General features: G+C 38.8%; 1 protein-coding gene across 2 annotated transcripts in view; it reads left to right on the forward strand.

The window, feature by feature from the left end:
- The first annotated feature begins 9,887 nt into the window (after nt 1-9,887).
- Nucleotides 9,888-19,711, forward strand: part of LOC128700201 (sodium/hydrogen exchanger 9B2) — a 98,960-nt gene continuing 89,136 nt past the window's right edge. Inside the window, exon 1 of one of the 2 annotated variants that reach the window (XM_070100749.1) lies at nt 9,888-9,955. The gene's annotated coding sequence lies outside the window, so the exon portion shown is untranslated. The remainder of the gene's footprint in view (nt 9,956-19,711) is intronic. The other variant, XM_070100750.1, reaches the window with a different exon arrangement.

Genomic DNA, 19,711 nt, shown 5'->3' on the forward strand with positions numbered 1-19,711 from the left:
GTTTTCCCGCGGGTGGTCACAGCGGGCACTGGCATCAGCCTTGTCCTGCTCCTTTGAGCCCTTCGTCGTCTCGCACACCTCAGTATTCATTACTGACAAATAGATAAATGAAAATTATAACTAAAATTGTTAGCAAATAAAACTTCAGCATTTGCATGTGTTCCATATGCAGAGGCGTGAATAATCAAGGCAATAATAAGATATTGTATTTATAGAATGTGCTCAATGTGTTCACCATTATTAATGAAACACGAATGTGAGACTTGTAGAGCACCCACCTCCCCGTGGTTCAGATATCAAAACTTTGGGCCCTAGTGCCTGGATCCATTATATAAGTACCTCTGTAATCTTTTGACTACCGCCCACAGGATGGGCATGGGATGCATAATTAAGACATTAAACTAACTAAACTCCCCGTGGTGAGTCCTTGGTATCTTGCAAGACTACACTACCAGTTACACAAAATATCTGAGAGCTGCTCACACTGTACATATTGTCTGTGGACTATATAGAGACATGCCAGGGGCAAAATTAGAATCCCATTCTACAGGCACTGTATGATCCCTGAGGATTTAGCGCTTTCCCTGAAAAAAGTATGCAAACGATACATCCAGACAAGTGCACAGTGAATGGCATTAATGAAAAAAATAATGCTTATTTTACCCTATGGTTCCAGATTTATATATTCTCCTGGCTGCGTGCTATATGACCTGTGGTTTAGCATGCGACTTTTTTTTTATAATATCAACAATAATAATCCCGGCTGCTAGTGTTTCTTATTATGGATGGTATACAATACTGACAAGTTAATTAGCTGACTGAGGCTCAAGTCTCCACCACATGTGCCTTTCGATGTTTATGAACAAATGTTTCCATTAAACTTACCTTTCTACAACAGAAAAGTAAAAAATATAAAATACCTTCATTCTTTTATAAAACTGCCAAGCTGGTTCTAACACATTTGAGTAACAATCAGAAAGTGTTTTATGGTAGGATATGCTAGCATTTTCAAGTCATCACACGGAAACTAAGCTAAAAAAATCCAATAACCATTAAGGTATACTAATGAACCTCGTCCATTTTATAAGCTTAAAACCTAATACATTAACCCAGGTACTAAAATAGCCTGCTACAATGAGCAGCTTACTCAGGAAGTGTATAGTGTGGAATATAGTCGCTCCAAAATTTAATTTAAAATCTACAGCATGTCGTTTAGGTTTGTACATTATGCAGTGTAGAGCAGAGTCTATAACAGGTAGTCAAGATGCAACATTCACCTTCAGGATGCCTTAAGTGTTACACAGGGCCTAGGAAATGGAAGGCAATCAAGTTATGATTCTGAAAGTGGGGAAAGTAAACTTAAATTTCCTTGGATAAAGAGTCCCACACCAACATCAAGGTACCGCGAGATGCCAGAGAATCCACACACACGGCAGTGAAGTCTGAACAGGCAGCAACCCAGCCTCGGAAATTTAATGTGATTTTTTACATACGGTTAGCAGCAAATTTCTCAATTTACTTTGTTTTGCTTACCGTCTCCTTTCAATAAAAATGAATTAATTGTAACATACCATAACGCTAATAAATGATAAAAAAGATAAAATCGTTAAAAAGTCTGCTGCGAGAACATAAAACAGGGCCCCCAAGACACTAGACAAGCCGTGGCGCCTCAACACTTTATGCAGATGGTGTACGTGAGTGATCATCCTCTCAAGGTAAGTGTTCCTTGATGCTTGTGTGAGGGGCTCTTGATCAAATTGTCTTCCCCTTGAAACGAACCTGACTGACTCCCAATTCCCCAAGGAGCTGTATGACGCCTACGAATCTAGATCTCCCTAAACATAACGATAATAATCACATCCCCACCAGGCTCTTAAAATTCACCATCTCGCTCACACAACCCTCCACCACGCCCATAAGATAGATAAGATTTTTGGGATTTTTAACCCGGAGGATTACCACCCAGGATAACCCATCCGATTACAGCCACACCCCACACTCACGCCACCATAACTACACCCACAATAAACGATACTACATTGTATCAAACACTCACTTGGCTATGTATATTAAGAAACTCGTGCAAGAGTAAAGTTTAAAGCCACTTTAAGTTATTATTGCTGAACAAAAGGCAGCTATGTTATCCTTATCGAGCACCAGTTTCTGACGACGCTCAGGAGAAAGGAGCCTTGTGGATGGCATCACACCAAACCTCCTATCTACCTTTTCCACTTCTGCCTTTCCCCTTCTTTCCTTCTTCACTATCCCCTCCTTTCATCCTCTTCTTACCATTTTCCCGCCTAACTTCACCTACCCAATACTACAAGGTCAGTAATTCACAAATAACCCGCACTTATAAGAGTAATTATGACGACGATTGTAACCTGACGATGACTCAGGACAGACGGAAACGTCATCATAAAGTTCCTTCTAAGTCCTGGTTATTGCGAATTGTTCCAGCCAGGCTACTGTTAGATATTTTATTCTTTAAGTTTGTAATCCTGGATTATAATCCTAAAATAAAAGTCATTTACAATACATTCAAACTAAGAAACTATATTTTTTTCACAAATAGTAAAATTATTTTTGAGTTACTACCGACCACTGAACACGGTGGCATTAATGAACACTGCCCCCACTGCAATAAAAAAAAAGGCCTACAATTGTCATCCTTAAATGCCAACAAAACCTTGAACTACGAACACCAGGTGGCCGATCACGTTCTCTAGCTCAGTAGACTCGGTAACAACAACAATATAATAATAATAATAATAATAATAATAATAATAATAATAATAATAATAATAATAATAATAATAATAATAATAATAATAATAATAATAATAATAATTTATAGACCACCAGCAGATTTTTAAACAGGAAGGACAGCTAGTGGTAAAACTTTCAACTCGCAACAGGAAGAGCCCGGATTTAATCTTGGGAGGAGTAAGATGAATAAGTATTGTAATACCTTCTACCTAGCAGTAAATGTATGTCTAGAAGTTAGCTGTTTTGAAGAGCCTAGGGACGCAAATGAAAATAAGATACAATGGATTCCTTGGGTTTTCCTGGGTTATTAACGCTTCAGAGTTTTTAACCCGCCGGGGATAATTCCAGGTAGCGTCACTGAGGCAAGAAGTTCGGTGTAGCTTGAAATATTGGTCGGACGGGTACATTGGTAGGCGTGGGTGGTAATGATTTAGACCTGTCTATAGCATGAGCCAGAAGGCCTGCCGCTGTGTTCCTTCTGTATTCTTGTTTAAGACAAATGCGTAACTGTTTGGTATGTGGTACCGACAGGTTGTAGGAAAACAAATTTCAAACATTGGGATTGGAATGTTTAGATTTTGTGACTGAAGTTTCCCCAAATGTGGCATGACCAAGGTCCCAGGACTGAAATGTTTCCAATAAATTGTCCTAGTTTTGCAATTTGTGTTTAGTATTTTTTTTCGACGAGACATTTCTTTTGTTCAACAGGCTTCTTCAATCGAAATACAGAGGAGACAATAATAGTGAACATATCTCTGTATGTCGACTGAAGAAACTTGCTGAGCAGGCGAGACGTAATGATAATCAAGAAATCAAAATGTGTGTTACTCATCTACTTTCTACTTGTCCGTATTATACCGACAATATGATGAGAGGACATCAGCTTCACGGTGAATAAGCCACAATAGCAAATGACATCCAAAGGTAAACATGAAATTTGTTGTTAAAAAGAAATGGCTGACAATTATGTGGGAAAACTGTTTATAAACAGTTGGAATTACGACTGTTGCTTAGAAGATGGGCTGGGGTTAGCAATTAGCCCATACTTTGGCGAGGAAACCCTAGATGTTTCAATCCGTTCTTCTGGAACATTATCATATCACAGATGAGCGAGAAAATGGGTAGACCTGAAGACAGATCAGTGCAGTGATGAACTAGGAGGGAGATAAAAGTTGGAAGGCAGATCAGATGACGAAAATACCAGAAAACAAGTTAGGTGAGTAGTAGTAGTAGTAGTAACCATTAACCCTGGATGTATGCAATCTTGCAGCCTTGGGAGTGCAAGAACACTCGCCTCTGTCATTCTGAATCTCCAGAGGCTGGTCTTTTTTTTTTTTTTTTTTTTTTTTGCCGCTGCATCTAGTCCATTGTGCACCCGCAGTTCATCCTGTGAATGGTAGTGTATTGTGATGCCTTCGTTTATTTCGACTCTCATTTCATGCGCTCTAACTATTCTTTAGAGACTAGTCTATCTTAATCACCAACTCAGAAGTCTATGTTATCGTGAGTCTGATTCTGCGTATTCTACATTAGCTACAGATATATTTATTTATTTATTTATTTATTTATTTATTTATTTATTTATAAACTTTAGCATACATACAGAGGTACAAAAAAATACAGGTAAGAGCAGCATGCCAAAGCCACTATATGCATAGCATTACGGGCTGGCTTAAAATTAACTTAAGATTAACTAAGCAATGATGAAATCAGTGATAAGACATTATTGTAAACAGATAACTATAAAATACAAATGAGTATTTCAAAGACAGGTCATGTGGTTGCATGCACTGCTGTTCATTCAGGTAGTGTATTTAAAAAAAAAATAACAAAGTTAGGTTTAACATTTGTGTGATATAATTGTGAGTAACATTTAGGATATACAGTTTATATGGTTCAGTTATTCAGTATTTATATGGTTTTGAGTGAGTAAGTGAACTTTGAGAAGAGACTTGAATTTATAAACAGGTAGTGTTTCTTTTATATTTACAGGTAATGAATTCCAGATTTTAGGGCCTTTTATGTGCATTGAGTTTTTGCATAGCGTGAGATGGACACGAGGAACATCAAAGAGTGATCTGTGCCTTGTATTATGGTCATGTGTTTTGTTGAGGTTGGCAAGATGTTTGAGGGGAGGGTTAATATCAGAGTTAAGTGTTCTATGTATGTAATAGGTGCAATAATAAGTATGGATGTTTTGTATGGTGAGTAGGTTGAGTGTTTTGAATATTGGTGGAGTGTGCTGCCTGTAGTGAGAATTTGTTATCATTCTAACTGCAGCCTTTTGTTGGGTAATTAGTGGTCTGAGATGGTTAGTTGTTGTTGAGCCCCATGCACAAATTCCATAGGTGAGATAAGGGTAAATAAGAGAGTGATAAAGGGCCAGGAGGGCTGACTGTGGAACATAGTACCGTATCTTCGATAGTATGCCTACAGTCTTGGAAATTTTCTTAGAAATTTGTTGTATATGTGTATGAAATTTGAGTCTATTATCGAGGTGGATTCCTAAGAATTTTCCCTCTGTTAGCTTTGTGATAGGTGATCCGTTTATCGTTATGTTAAGAGGTACATCTGTAGCTCTGCTACCAAACTGAATGAAGTAGGTTTTGTCAATGTTTAGTGTAAGTTTGTTAGTTTTCATCCAGGTAGATATTTACTGTAATTCGGTGTTTACAGTATTGGCTAGCGTGACTGGGCTCGGGTGAGAGAAGACGTATGTGGTGTCATCTGCAAAAAGTGTGGGTTTGAGTAATTGCGAAGCATTTGGTAGGTCATTTATGTATAGGAGAAAGAGAAGAGGGCCAAGGACACTTCCTTGTGGGACACCAACTGTAATTGGTTGTGCGGAAGAGCTTGCCCCATTTGCGTACACATATTGGCTTCTGTTGCTGAGGTAAGACTTCAGGTAGTTGAGGGAGTGCCCTCTAATACCATAGTGTGACAATTTTACGTGGAGCAAGTCATGGTCAACTGTATCAAAAGCTTTACGTAAGTCAATGAAGATCCCCAGTGGGACTTCTTTTTTCTCTATTGCAGTGTATATATGTTCTAGCATGTGTATAATAGCATCATTAGTATTTTTATTAGGCCTGAATCCAAATTGGCAGGGGTTGAGAATGTTATGGGAGATGAGGTAGGAGTAGATTCGTTTATGAATTAATTTTTCGAAGATTTTTGAGAGAGGGTGTAAATTGGATATTGGCCTATAGTTATTCAACTCTGTTTGGTCTCCTCCTTTATGGATCAGGGTGACCCTTGCTATTTTGAGAACTGTAGGGAAGGTGGAGGATTCAATGGATTTGTTAAAGAGTGTTGCAATGATTGGTGATAGTACTTGTGACGCTTTTTTGTATATAAAGGGTGGTAAGGTATTTAAATCTCCTGCCTTGTTTTTCAGTGAATTGATAATAAGGGAGACTTCATATGGGTTAGTCGGAGCTAGGAACAGTGTGTTCGGGTAGTTGCCAGTGAGGTAGTCATTTGGTGGGGTATCTGAGCTTGGGATATTATTGGCAAGGTTTTGACCTATAGTGGAGAAGAAATCATTGAGTCTGTTTGCTGTTTCTGTTGGTGGGAGTTGGGGTTCATCTGATTTTGCTAATTTTATTTCGCTATGTCGTGATATCTTTTTTGTTCCCAGAATTTCTGTTGGCCCACCCTGCAATCATCTGTGTGTGATGAATAAAACTAAACTAAGTGTGACTTGCATCTTTGTTTTCTCTGCAGCATTTGAACTATTCACCCCCCTTTCTCGGTAACCTTCCTCATTCACCCGTTTCTCGCAATCTATAAGGACCTGTCGGCCCTCATTGAGGAAACTGAACTGTAATCACATAAACTGCTGCCCGTTTGGTAAGCCAGCGCTCGCTCTGCCATAGCCCGTTTTATTGCTAACAATATATACAAAATTTTATTTGAATTATTAACCCGGAGGGTTGGTAACCCAGAATAACCCAATAGCCACTATATCTGGTTAATTTCTATTGGGGTCCTTTAATCCTCTTCCCCAGAATGCAGCCAGCTAACAGCCAGTTACCTAATTACTGCTAGGTAAATAGGTGCAAGGAAACATGCCCAACATTTCAGCTTGTGCCGGGGTCGAACCAAGGTCCTCCAATTGTGAGAAGAAGGCATTACCACCTGAGCCAAGAGCTATAATATTCTTCTGTTAGTAAACACCACTGTCTTACAACACACGCAGCGGTTGCTTCTCAATGCACCCATTTTGTTTTGATAGCTAAGAAGTCACAATAGTACTGAACTATTTACAAATTTATGATCTGGTAACATTCGTAAAGAACTGTTTATGCAGACCTAGGCAAGATTACATCAATGAAATAGTTATGTGACAAATGCCAATGTTGCAATGTAATATCTCCAGAACGAATGACAAAATATAGCACCAACCAAGAACTATAACAACGTTGTGAACGAAAACTGGAGAAATAAGTTTACGGTAACAACATTGATGTGGTCCGTGATAGTGAGGATGAAAGTGATATCGACGGTGAGGACTCACCCACCACTAATCCAGTCCATGACTTCCTCTCATCCCATCCCCCCACTTCACAAGGACACCATTCGCCTCCAGGGAAATGCTGGACAGCACCAGCCCTGCTGGAATGTAATATCCTATGTAGGAAAATACTGGTACTCTGTAAAACACTCCAATCCCTGGTGAAAGTATTCAGGTGTTGAATAAACGCCGTATATTCACAGAAAAAAAAATGTTTTTGAGATACCAAAACAAAGGTGAATGGAGAAGGAACCTCAGATAAAGTCACACTTAAATAACAAAAAAAAAAGGCATAATACCGCTACTGGAACGTTACACTTCCCCTTCACATGTAATTTAAAATGCATTTCGTCTCAATACTAAGTAATCCTGGCTGAATCTTTGCTTCCCTCAGAAAAACTATGACTACTGTGAACAAAGCTCTGCTCCTGTGGTTACAAATAGGTAATAAGAAAATAACCACTGAACCCATTGCTATTGTGTGCCTGAGTACAAAACAAATTCTGGCCACAAAATAGAGCGAAACACCAACGTCAAAGACCTGGGAGTGATCATGTCGGAGGATCTCACCTTCAAGGACCATAACATTGTATCAATCGCATCTGCTAGAAAAATGACAGGATGGATAATGAGAACCTTCAAAACTAGGGAGGCCAAGCCCATGATGACACTCTTCAGGTCACTTGTTCTATCTAGGCTGGAATATTGCTGCACACTAACAGCACCTTTCAAGGCAGGTGAAATTGCCGACCTAGAAAATGTACAGAGAACTTTCACGGCGCGCATAACGGAGATAAAACACCTCAATTATTGGGAGCGCTTGAGGTTCCTAAACCTGTATTCCCTGGAACGCAGGAGGGAGAGATACATGATTATATACACCTGGAAAATCCTAGAGGGACTAGTACCGAACTTGCACACGAAAATCACTCACTATGAAAGCAAAAGACTTGGCAGACGATGCACCATCCCCCCAATGAAAAGCAGGGGTGTCACTAGCACGTTAAGAGACCATACAATAAGTGTCAGGGGCCCGAGACTGTTCAACTGCCTCCCAGCACACATAAGGGGGATTACCAACAGACCCCTGGCAGTCTTCAAGCTGGCACTGGACAAGCACCTAAAGTCAGTTCCGCATCAGCCGGGCTGTGGCTCGTATGTTGGTTTGCGTGCAGCCAGCAGCAACAGCCTGGTTGATCAGGCTCTGATCCACCAGGAGGCCTGGTCTCAGACCGGGCCGCGGGGGCGTTGACCCCCGGAACTCTCTCCAGGTAAACTCCAGGTAAACAGGAGTGCAGAGTTCATGAGACTATCCCATAAATTAGACTCTTGTTTCGTATAAACTCCTGTATTTTATAAATGTTGAAAAGTCTCTTTCCATCAACCTCTCACAAATACTAAATACATTTCGGCCGTTGTGCAACTGAATGGTACTTCATTCCCACCCCTGATAATCCTAGTCCCTTCCCCTTGCCAGGAGCTGGAGGCCAACTCTCAGACACATGTGAAGCTGTTGTATATTCCAATTTCGACCTAATATATGCTGTAGTTTTTTTAACATTTTTCCATCCATATATTTGAAAACTATTTTGTAGTTTGCCAGTGTAGCATATCATATGAGTTCCCCAATTTCATTTACTTTATGCTCCGGTGACTCAAAATTTCATTACAGTCTACATGTACCCTGTGCCCTAAATTTGCTTTTTCCCATTTCCAGTTCATGACATTAATTTACATTAAATTCTATCATCCATCTATCATTCCATTTGCTCAAATTATCCAAGGCATTTTGTAGTGACTTACATTCATTCTCATCGTTTATATTACCTAAAAATTTGGCAGCATCCAGAAACAAATTCGTATAATTTTCTATTCCTCATAGTAAATCATTTATATAAATTACAAATACTGCCGGAGCAAGTATAAATCACTGTCACCCCACTGGTGACATCTCACGTTCGTATTTTCTTTTCCAACAGCAAGATTCTTATTCAGTATTGAAGTTTTTGTTCAGATTATTAACCCAGAGGGTTCCTGTCTGGTAACGCCAGTTATCAGACTGACTTATTGCCAATGGGATCCTTAATCCTCTTTCCCAGGATGCGACTCACAACAGTTAACTAACACCCAGGGAATAAGAACCCCAATCCCTCAGTGTGTGAGCTAAAATCGCTGCCAATCATATGCCTTTCATTTCTTCTATAATTAAGTAACGTAACGTAAGTATTCATATACATTACACAAGTTCAGGTTTTAAGTGTCTTGCATATAAATGTGTAAATGACCTAGGATAAACCACCTAGTAGTATGTGTGCGTGTGATTACCTAGTGAATTTTGCCAGAGTGATTACCTAGTGAGTTTTGCGCGCGTGATTACCTAGCGAGTTTTGCAAGAGTGTGATTACCTAGTGAATTTTGCCTGAGTGTGATTACCTAGTGAGTTTTGCGTGAGTGTGATTGCCTAGTGAGTTTTGCGTGAGTGTGATTACCTAGTGAGTTTTGCGTGAGTGTGATTGCCTGGTGACTTTTGCGTGTATGATGGTGTGTGTGGGTTGGTAGTAGTAGGTAGAGCACCAGCACCACGCCAGCACCTTCAGTTGAGCTTTGGCATCCTTGTGAAACGCGCGGCTCTCTCACACCCCCACAGCTTAGCCACTGTTTCTTATACTGGTGGGTCGGCGCTCGTAGTGAAGGTAGTGGTGGTGTGCATGCGAGGTCGATGGTGTTGTTAATTAAGGGACACATTGAGGTGTTGATTGTGAAAGTATAGTGATAAGTTCAGCCTAACCTAACTTAATCATATGAGTGTAGCTTAATCTAACTTAATAACCTAACGTAACTTAACCCATCTACCCTATCCTGATTTAACAAAATTTTTACCAACCTAACCTCAGCCAAACCCAATTAACCTACCCTAAAATCTGCTGGGGGGCTTCTGGGGTCGAAATATGAGATCTCTTTGACAGTGCATATTTTTCTATCAAAGTGGTTTCTCAGTGTTAATACATGACTGTTCTCGATTGTATATCCAAACGAGAACCTCAGCCCACACACCCTGTTGTGTCTCACGCTTAGCTGATGGCGTTTTAATATAATAATAGTAAGATAATAATGAGTTTAGGATATTCATTGAGTTTGGCGAAATTTTTTAATGGAAATCCTGTAACGTTGATTCGTTTCTGCAAAGGAGATAATTCTGTCTTGTGCAAATTGAAAAAAAAATAATGATTGGGTATTTTATTTTCTCGGTGAAAAAAATATTAAAAAAGTACCTTTATTGCAGCCAACCTAACGTAACCCACTCTAACCTAACCTAAGCTGAAAACTTAATCATTGTAAGCAGCGTAAAAGCAAAGTCTAAGGAAAAAACATCCCATTTGGAGCTACTAATAACAATCTTGAAATCATAATGTTTTGGTGCGTTTATTTTATAGTAAAAGACTTCCACCATAGCCTTGGATGGAAATAGCTCTCTATTTATACTCCTATAACTCATTTTGCTGGCAAATGTGGGAAAATCAAAGGCACGGGAAGTTTCTAAAATAGAGAAAATTAAGATATTTGGCTGAGTTTCAAAGTCATGTGTCATTATGTGGGAAATATTTAAACGTTTATGGAGCGATGGTACCTATAAATTCTGGAATTATCTCGTTACTTTTTCTTCTGACTGATTTATGTCAAGCCGCTTGAGGACAGCCCAGATATATTTTTCTATGTTATAATTAGCTCGACAGTTAATGCTGGTAAGATTTTCATCGGGCTATTAACCCTGAAGGTTAAAATATCCAGAAGGGTTAATAAGCCAGATTAACCCAGCAGCCAAGCAGTGGCAGTTGAACGCCTCGTGTTCTCCCCAAGGATGCAACCCAGGAATGGCGGCTAGCTCCTGGTGAGCTGTAGAGGGTGTAGGAACAGATTATAAGAGCATGGAAGTGAATTTGAAGGGTGTGGTGTGAGTCGAGGCATGTGGGAGTCTTAGCAATGAACTGTCTCCTCATACCATTCTCCTGACCATTACCGATGTTGCTGAGTAATGTTCCGCTGACTGTGGAACATATTTTAACAATTTGCCCTAGGCTTAGATCTTTCTACCCTCGTCATGTTTTTTTTTTAAATTACCGAGGTGCCTGTAGGGACTTCTGGAAATTTTTAGAAGTCTTTGGACATAAATAATTTGATGTAGTTTTATTGACGCTGGCTGTTTTAACTTGCAATGATAGTATTTATTTGCGCTGAGCGTTTATATTCGTTGCTTTTATTGTTGGTTAATTTTATCCATGTTTCTGTTGTGTGTATATTTTTTTATGGTTGTGAGCACTGAGTGACCTATGCGGGAAAAATGCTTCGTATATATCACAATTGCTACTACTGCTTATGTTACTATGGCAGTTGTAACAGTGTTGAAACTCACCCTGTGCAGGGAAACCCCTTCAGTTTTTTGAAGTATCATAACCAGACTCCTGACTCACTAGTACAGGCAGTTCAGCCCCTCAAGGGAGGTAGGTGCCTTAATTCCGGTGAAGGCCTCTTGACCCAAGAAGCTGAACTTATCCTTCCCTTCCATGGATCGAATCTGAATGCTCCTGACATTATATGACCCCTACGGGCTTAGCGCTTATCCCTAATTTAAATAAATAGTACATCGAATTTGTTGTTACGAGTGCTGGACTCGCTGAACATGCACTGAATCCATTTTCTTTCCTTCGTCACTTGGTTTTTAATTCTAAAACGTACCACCTATCCTCCTGATGCAAGAGATTTTTTGGCACGCATTACAATTCATTGTTTTTTGACCTACCTAAACCTAGACACAAATTTTTGTTACACCAGGTTAGGTTACGTTTGATAACTGTTAATGCAAGTTAACCTATATTTACGCACAGTTAGCCAGCAGTGGCAAAATGCCATAAACGGGAAGGAAGAGGGGCCTACGCCTGGCAGCGAAGAACGTATCGGTCCTTTAGAACGTTAATATAGCCACGCACGTTACTAACGTTGGAGGGTAGACTGAACAAAGGCTTCTCGTCACCAGGCTAAATTCCGTTAGCCTGCATACACAGTATCTCCAGAGTAAAATTTTCACTACAGGCGTCATGTAAAAACATGGAATAGTGGACTCTGATAACACAAACCCATCTTCATTTTGCGACATGTTTTTTTATGCTGTTCCTTTAAATATGGTTACGCTAGGTTAGATTAGGTAGCATGAAGAGAGAAAACCGTACACTATCACAAGCAAGCATTGTAAAATAATGACTGCAAGTGTTACATCTAGCATCGTAGAGTCTGAGAAGCTGCAGGAAACGTTCACATTACACCTTTGATATACCTTTGATGAGTTTCAAGAGTCTTTCTATTCCTGGAGCCTGGCCATGGGCCAGGCTTGTCTGGTAATAAGCAAGTTTTGATGGTGTTGAGTGAAACATCGTTATTAAGTAGTTGATAATGTGACTTCACCAGTAAGAAGTTGGTTGGTTAATTGACTACACTAGGGTCATCAAGGCTCCATGTAACCTTTTCTCCAAAATAGACAAAAAAAGTAAATTCTCCCTAAAACAGACAAAAAAGTAAATTCGCCCTAAAACAGACAAAAAAGTAAATTCTCAACATATAGACGCTAAGAGGCATACACTTCTCGGTATATTCATCCTATCGTCAGTAAGTTTAGTTTAACTTCATTAGTAAGCCATTTCTGTGAGGCCCTTATAGCATGCCATTGATGTTTATGCTCTGCCAGTGGACCATTAATAGTGACATAGTGACATTGTATTGTTTAGGTTAGGAAGGTGTGAGGGTAAAATAATGGTGGGAAATACCTAATACCAAGATGTAGCATTACTCAAAATTAATAATAATACACAGAAGCACACCAGTGATCGTACGTCTGGCATACCAGCTCTCAAACATCTGGCACTCCGGCTTTCGTATATGTGAGACATCAGCTTACACTTGTCCTGTTTCCAGATAATAATAATAATAATAATAATAATAATAATAATAATAATAATAATAATAATAATAATAATAATAATAATAATAATAATTTTTATTTAATACAAGTACAAGGTATACAGCCTTAGCTGACATCAGTGACATACTATACAGAAAGCCCCTTGTTATGCTGAGCATTTCGGGGAAATTAGGTCAGTTTTGTCCCAGGATGCGACCCACACCAGTCAACTAACACCCAGGTACCCATTTTACTGATGGGTGAAAATAGACAACCGGTGTAGGGAAACACGTCCAATGTTTCCACCCTTTCGCCGGGAATCGAACCCAGACTTCACCATGTAAAGCGAAATTATTATTATAATCAAAAAGAAGCGCTAAGCCACAAGGACTATACAGCTGTAAAGCGAAAGCTTTTGCCACCAGGTCACGAGGCACCGTGGCCTGATGGCACCTAACCTTACCTAACATTTGACACAGAAGTTCACATAGCTGGCATGTAAGCACTAATACCCCTGGCACAACAACTCTCGTACATAACACAGCAACTCTCTTGCATGTCACAACAGCTCTCTTACATCTGACGCAACACCTCTCCTACATCTGTCATAACTGTCATACACTTGGCACAACAGCTCTCATACATCTGATTCATCAGCACTCATACATCTGACACAAAAGCTCTTACACATCTGCCACAACAGTTCTCGTAATTCCCGCCTCGTGACGAGGCATCTTAAAGGTCATGGCTACAGGTGACAATTTCTATATTAAAATCCTCTATAAAGCTGCACTGTTCATATAATCAAAGCTGAGTATTGTAGTATGCAGCGATACTTTAATTAAAATATATTAAAAAATAAACTCCTAGTTTTATATAGGGCATTATTATAGCAGCGGAAGCGCTAAATCTGTAAGGGTTACAAAGAGAGTTGGGGGATAGGAGGCAATCAGCACTGACCCATGGAAGGCAAGGGAAGGTCAAATTTTTTTATACTAAGAGCTGTGATTTACCTGTGTCCTGTTTCGTGAGTTTTCCTACTCCCACGGTCCAACACTGGGTCAGGCCTTCCTACTGACTACATAGTCAACCAGCCTCTTTTTTTTTTTTTTTTTTTTTATACACAGATGAATTTTACAGGCTAAGAGCTGTTATCCTACCATAGCTGATTTCAAAGCCCAGCCCTATCTAAGGTATACAACCACTCTCAGGATGCGACCCACAACAGTCCGCTAACATCTGTTAGCGGAGTGTTCGGGATCGATCCACGGACACTCAGTATGTGAGCTGAATGCGCTACCTACTTACCCACGAGACATCGGCGTCCTACCGTCCCACACATCAATCACAGCCTGGCTGATCTGCCACACCTCAGAGCTAGTTATCTAGTTTTCTCTTGAAGCCTATCTTGAGGGATAATATTTTATTACGCCTCTGACAGGTAATCCGACTTTTTACTGATTTTTTTAAATGTCACTGGACACAAGGCAGTGTGTGTAGATAACTTCCCCTCAACGCTCGAATACTTCCAGCAGGTCTGGAGTTTTCTTACAAACTGCCATTTATATCCATAATGTGACAATGGTCCAGATTGCAGGTTATTGTGAATTGTTCCAGCCACGGTATTGCGACTTATTCTTCATCCATTATGTATGTCAGTAGTTCGTTCTAATAAATATGTCCTAGTGTTTGCTTACGTGTTTTTCTAAACCAACTTGTCGGTATTTATTACCAAGGTTTACACCATATATATATATATATATATATATATATATATATATATATATATATATATATATATATATATATATATATATATATATATATATATATATATCCTCCATTCTTATGTGTATGTGTGTACTCACCTAGTTGAGGTTGCAGGGGTCGAGTCCAAGCTCCTGGCCCCGTTCCTGTGTGTATGTGTGTGTGTGTGTGTTTCAATGAAATTGGCAAACTGGCACCTATACAGCCCAAAATCAATAAAAAAACTAAAACATAATTGGATATATTAACATTTAAGGTTTGAAGCCGATCAAGGCATTCAATAGTTACTGAAAACCCATGGAAACCATTTAATTTAATAAAACTGACAGCTAAAATATACACAGCTCAGAGTGATTGCTAAACTTTCTTTTAATAAAATCTATCAGAAAAGGCATTCTCCAGTTATTCGGAATCTAAGGAATCCAAGTTTTTTAACTATATTAGTGAAAACAAGCACTAACCCAGGATGAGTAGTGTGACAACAGATAATTATCAGTTGTCACACTGCTCACCCAGGGTTAGTGCTTGTCAATTATTTATTATATATATATATATATATATATATATATATATATATATATATATATATATATATATGTATATATATATATATATATATATATATATATATATATATATATATATATATATATATATATATATATATATATATATATATATATATATATATATATATATATATATATATATATATATATATATATATATATATATATATTGCAGACACTGCAAGGCTCCAGGCGGACATCAACCAAATCTTTCAGTGGGCTGCAGAAAACAATATGAAGTTCAGCGATGAGAAATTTCAATTACTCATATTGTAAACATGAGGAAATTAAATCTTCATCAGAGTACAAAACAAATTCTGGCCACAAAATAGAGCGAAACACCAACGTCAAAGACCTGGGAGTGATTATGTCGGAGGATCTCACCTTCAAGGACCATAACATTGTATCAATCGCATCTGCTAGAAAAATGACAGGATGGATAATGAGAACCTTCAAAACTAGGGAGGCCAAGCCCATGATGACACTCTTCAGGTCACTTGTTCTATCTAGGCTGGAATATTGCTGCACTCTAACAGCACCTTTCAAGGCAGGTGAAATTGCCGACCTAGAAAATGTACAGAGAACTTTCACGGCGCGCATAACGGAGATAAAACACCTCAATTACTGGGAGCGCTTGAGGTTTCTAAACCTGTATTCCCTGGAACGCAGGAGGGAGAGATACATGATTATATACACCTGGAAAATCCTAGAGGGACTAGTACCGAACTTGCACACGAAAATCACTCACTACGAAAGCAAAAGACTTGGCAGACGATGCACCATCCCCCCAATGAAAAGCAGGGGTGTCACTAGCACGTTAAGAGACCATACAATAAGTGTCAGGGGCCCGAGACTGTTCAACTGCCTCCCAGCACACATAAGGGGGATTACCAACAGACCCCTGGCAGTCTTCAAGCTGGCACTGGACAAGCACCTAAAGTCAGTTCCTGATCAGCCGGGCTGTGGCTCGTACGTTGGGTTGCGTGCAGCTAGCAGCAACAGCCTGGTTGATCAGGCGCTGATCCACCAGGAGGCCTGGTCACAGACCGGGCCGCGGGGGCATTGACCCCCGAAACTCTCTCCAGGTAAACTCCAGGTATATAATATATATATATATATATATAATGTGCCGAATATGTAAAATTGGTCAATTAGCAAGAACTCATTTAAAATTAAGTTCTTTCTAAAATTTTCTCTTATACGTTTAAAGATATATTTTTTTCATTAATGTTGATGTAAAAAGTTTTAATTTTGCACCAAAAGGAACTTAGAAAACTTACCTAACCTTATTATAACAAGAACAATTTATTTTAGCCTAACCCAACTAAATATATTTTAGATATGTTTACAGTAATTTAATACTGAACAAACACAGTGAAATATATTTTGTTCGTTAGGTTCAGAATGATTTTGGCGAAATTATTGCATACACAAATTTTCACTTGTCCTATATGGCAAGATGAGCGTTGCTATTTAAGCCAAGATCGCAAGTTCTGCCTATTCGGCACGACATATATATTATATATATATATAACTGACAAAAGTTTCCCAGAGTGATTTCATAAAATTCAAGATTACTCACTGCAGTGGTTTTCAGCAGTACAGATGTACTATTTTATGTATCGCAAGGCCAGTCTTATAAACAGCTATTATGTATATGCTAGACCTTTTTTATGTAATGGTAGATATATTTTGTAATGCTAGGCCTATTTCATGCATACCAGGCCTATTTTGCATATCTTAAGCTTGTTTTTTTTATTCTAAGTCTATTATAGCATTACGTTTCAGAAGTCGAAGTTTATGGTCATTATATTAGGTATGATCATTTTTATGGTTAGTCAGGACCCCAATGGAAACATGTCATTGACTTTTTTGGGTTATCCTAAGTAACCTCCACATATGCTGCTATGTATGACAATTTATGCAACTCTATTTATGTGCACCTGTTTCTGAATAAACTTACTGTAAGGCACCCTAAGTGGTTAATTAGGTCTCAGTGTCATCGTCATCATCAATAATTAAAAAAACCGCTAAATTCTCATGGGATGTATTGTACTCACGTACTAGGTGGCCCCTTGGACCATTCAAATAACTTGTTAGTTCTTCATGTGGTATAGATAGTCAACAACTGTCCTTATATCTCATTAGTTTTACATAATCGAAAATTTAGGTTTTATTTTTACGGTTAGGTTGTTTGAATATATCAGATACTGAATGGGTCCGAGCATTGAGACTTGTGGGACGCCTCTTTCTGTTCGCGTAGTTTATCGATTGTTGTGAGTTGAATCCTGGAGGACCTATGTACCCCAGTGAATACAAGTTATGTTACTTTTCTTTCTTGAGCTATTTCATTTTCTTAGTCTCCCTTCAAAGCAGGTGCATTGATGTTGGTGAAGAGCTCTAGATTCAAAGAACCGGAGTTACCTTCATTTTTCCCCGGACCGAGTCTCGTTGCCTCCCATTTCTCTGGTTCAGTATATTGTTTTTAATAATTTGTAAGACGTTTCATTTTTTCCTGCCACAGTTGTGTTGTGTGGCAAGATTTCCTTTCTTTAGTTGCCATGTTTTAAATGTAGATGATTTTTTTTATTCCTTTGCCTATTTCACAGAATTTCACTCACATCTGTGATTTCCAGGGCCCCATTATATCTACTTTGTAAAGTGTGTGTTTGTGAGAATGCGTGCGTGCGTGCGTGCGAGGGGAAGGTGATGGTGACCTTGATGATTATCAGGTGAAGGTTAACTTCTCATGTATATGTCTTCACGTGTATATTGCATGTACTCGTTTAATTTTCTTCACATGTTGATCTGCAGACAGTGGCGGGGCATGCCGACCCATCACCCAGGTTGCCCAACATTTTAAGTTTGACAGACGTGGCAAGTCGCCCACCCCACGCCAATTCATAAATTATTAAAGACAGGTATAAATTAGAACAAAACGTGTGATATACAAATAACCCGCACATAGCAGAATGAAACTTATGACGACGTTTCTGTCTTAGACCATTAATTAGTCACGGTATTGCACCTTTTTATTCTTTAATACATAAGTGAAATATATGGTAAGCTGCCATCATCTGGTCTAAAATGCTGCAGAGTCCAGACACGAGAAATGTGAAAAAAAAAAAGAGATTACTCAAGCAAATATCGGACATTTATGAATTATGAGGCGAAGGAAAAGAAGGCTAATTTGGGAGTGTACAAGCAGTAGGCTATACATAGTTTCCCTGTTGGTGAGGGGCTCTTGATTTAGGGAATTGGATCTGTGCTCCAGTTCCCCGAATTAAGCCTGAATGCCTTCCACATATCCCCCCCCCAGGCGCTGTATAATCCTCCGGGTTTAGCGCTTCCCCCTTGATTATAATAATAATAATATACATAGTTTCCTACTCTCATTTTCTAACTGAGAGCATCAAAAGAGTAAAGTAAGATTAATTAGGTAAAATTTCCCTGTGGATATTTTAAGATTTTTCACTCTATTGTCCTCTCAAGTTCCACTAATACAAACGTTGTGGAAATACTACTATAATTAAAAAACCAACATGAATCGACAAAACATTACAGATTTGCATCAAGAGTTCAATAAAGACTTCAAACCCCCATTAACCATATACATAATTATGCAAAACATAATTTTGTAGTCAACTCTAGTTACATATCAGTTTTATCTCATAACACCTGATAGTCCTTTAAACCATCAATCTGCAATAGGTGAACCAGACACTTTAGTTACTGGTATAAACCTTGGTAATAAATACCGACAAGTTGGTTTAGAAAGACACGTAAGCAAACACTATAACATATTTATTAGAAAACGTTTCGGTCCTGGGACCTTGATCACTTCTGATCAAGGTCCCAGGACCGAAACGTTTTCTAATAAATATGTTATAGTGTTCGCTTACGTGTCTTTCTAAACCAACTTTAGTTACTCATCGTTGCTGACTTGAGCCGTTTTCTTTGAAGGAACATGTTGCCATCATGGCTGGTTAATGGGAGTGAAAAAATAATTTTAATTCTATAAAATGCAATACAGGATACAACTGATATTGGAGTAACTGACATGTATAAACTAATTTACTGAAAGTCCCTTGTTATGCAAAGTATTTCAAGCAGGTTAAGATTAACTTATAATTACTTTTA

This window comes from Cherax quadricarinatus, chromosome 74, assembly GCF_038502225.1.
Source record: "Cherax quadricarinatus isolate ZL_2023a chromosome 74, ASM3850222v1, whole genome shotgun sequence".
NCBI lineage: Eukaryota > Metazoa > Arthropoda > Malacostraca > Decapoda > Parastacidae > Cherax > Cherax quadricarinatus.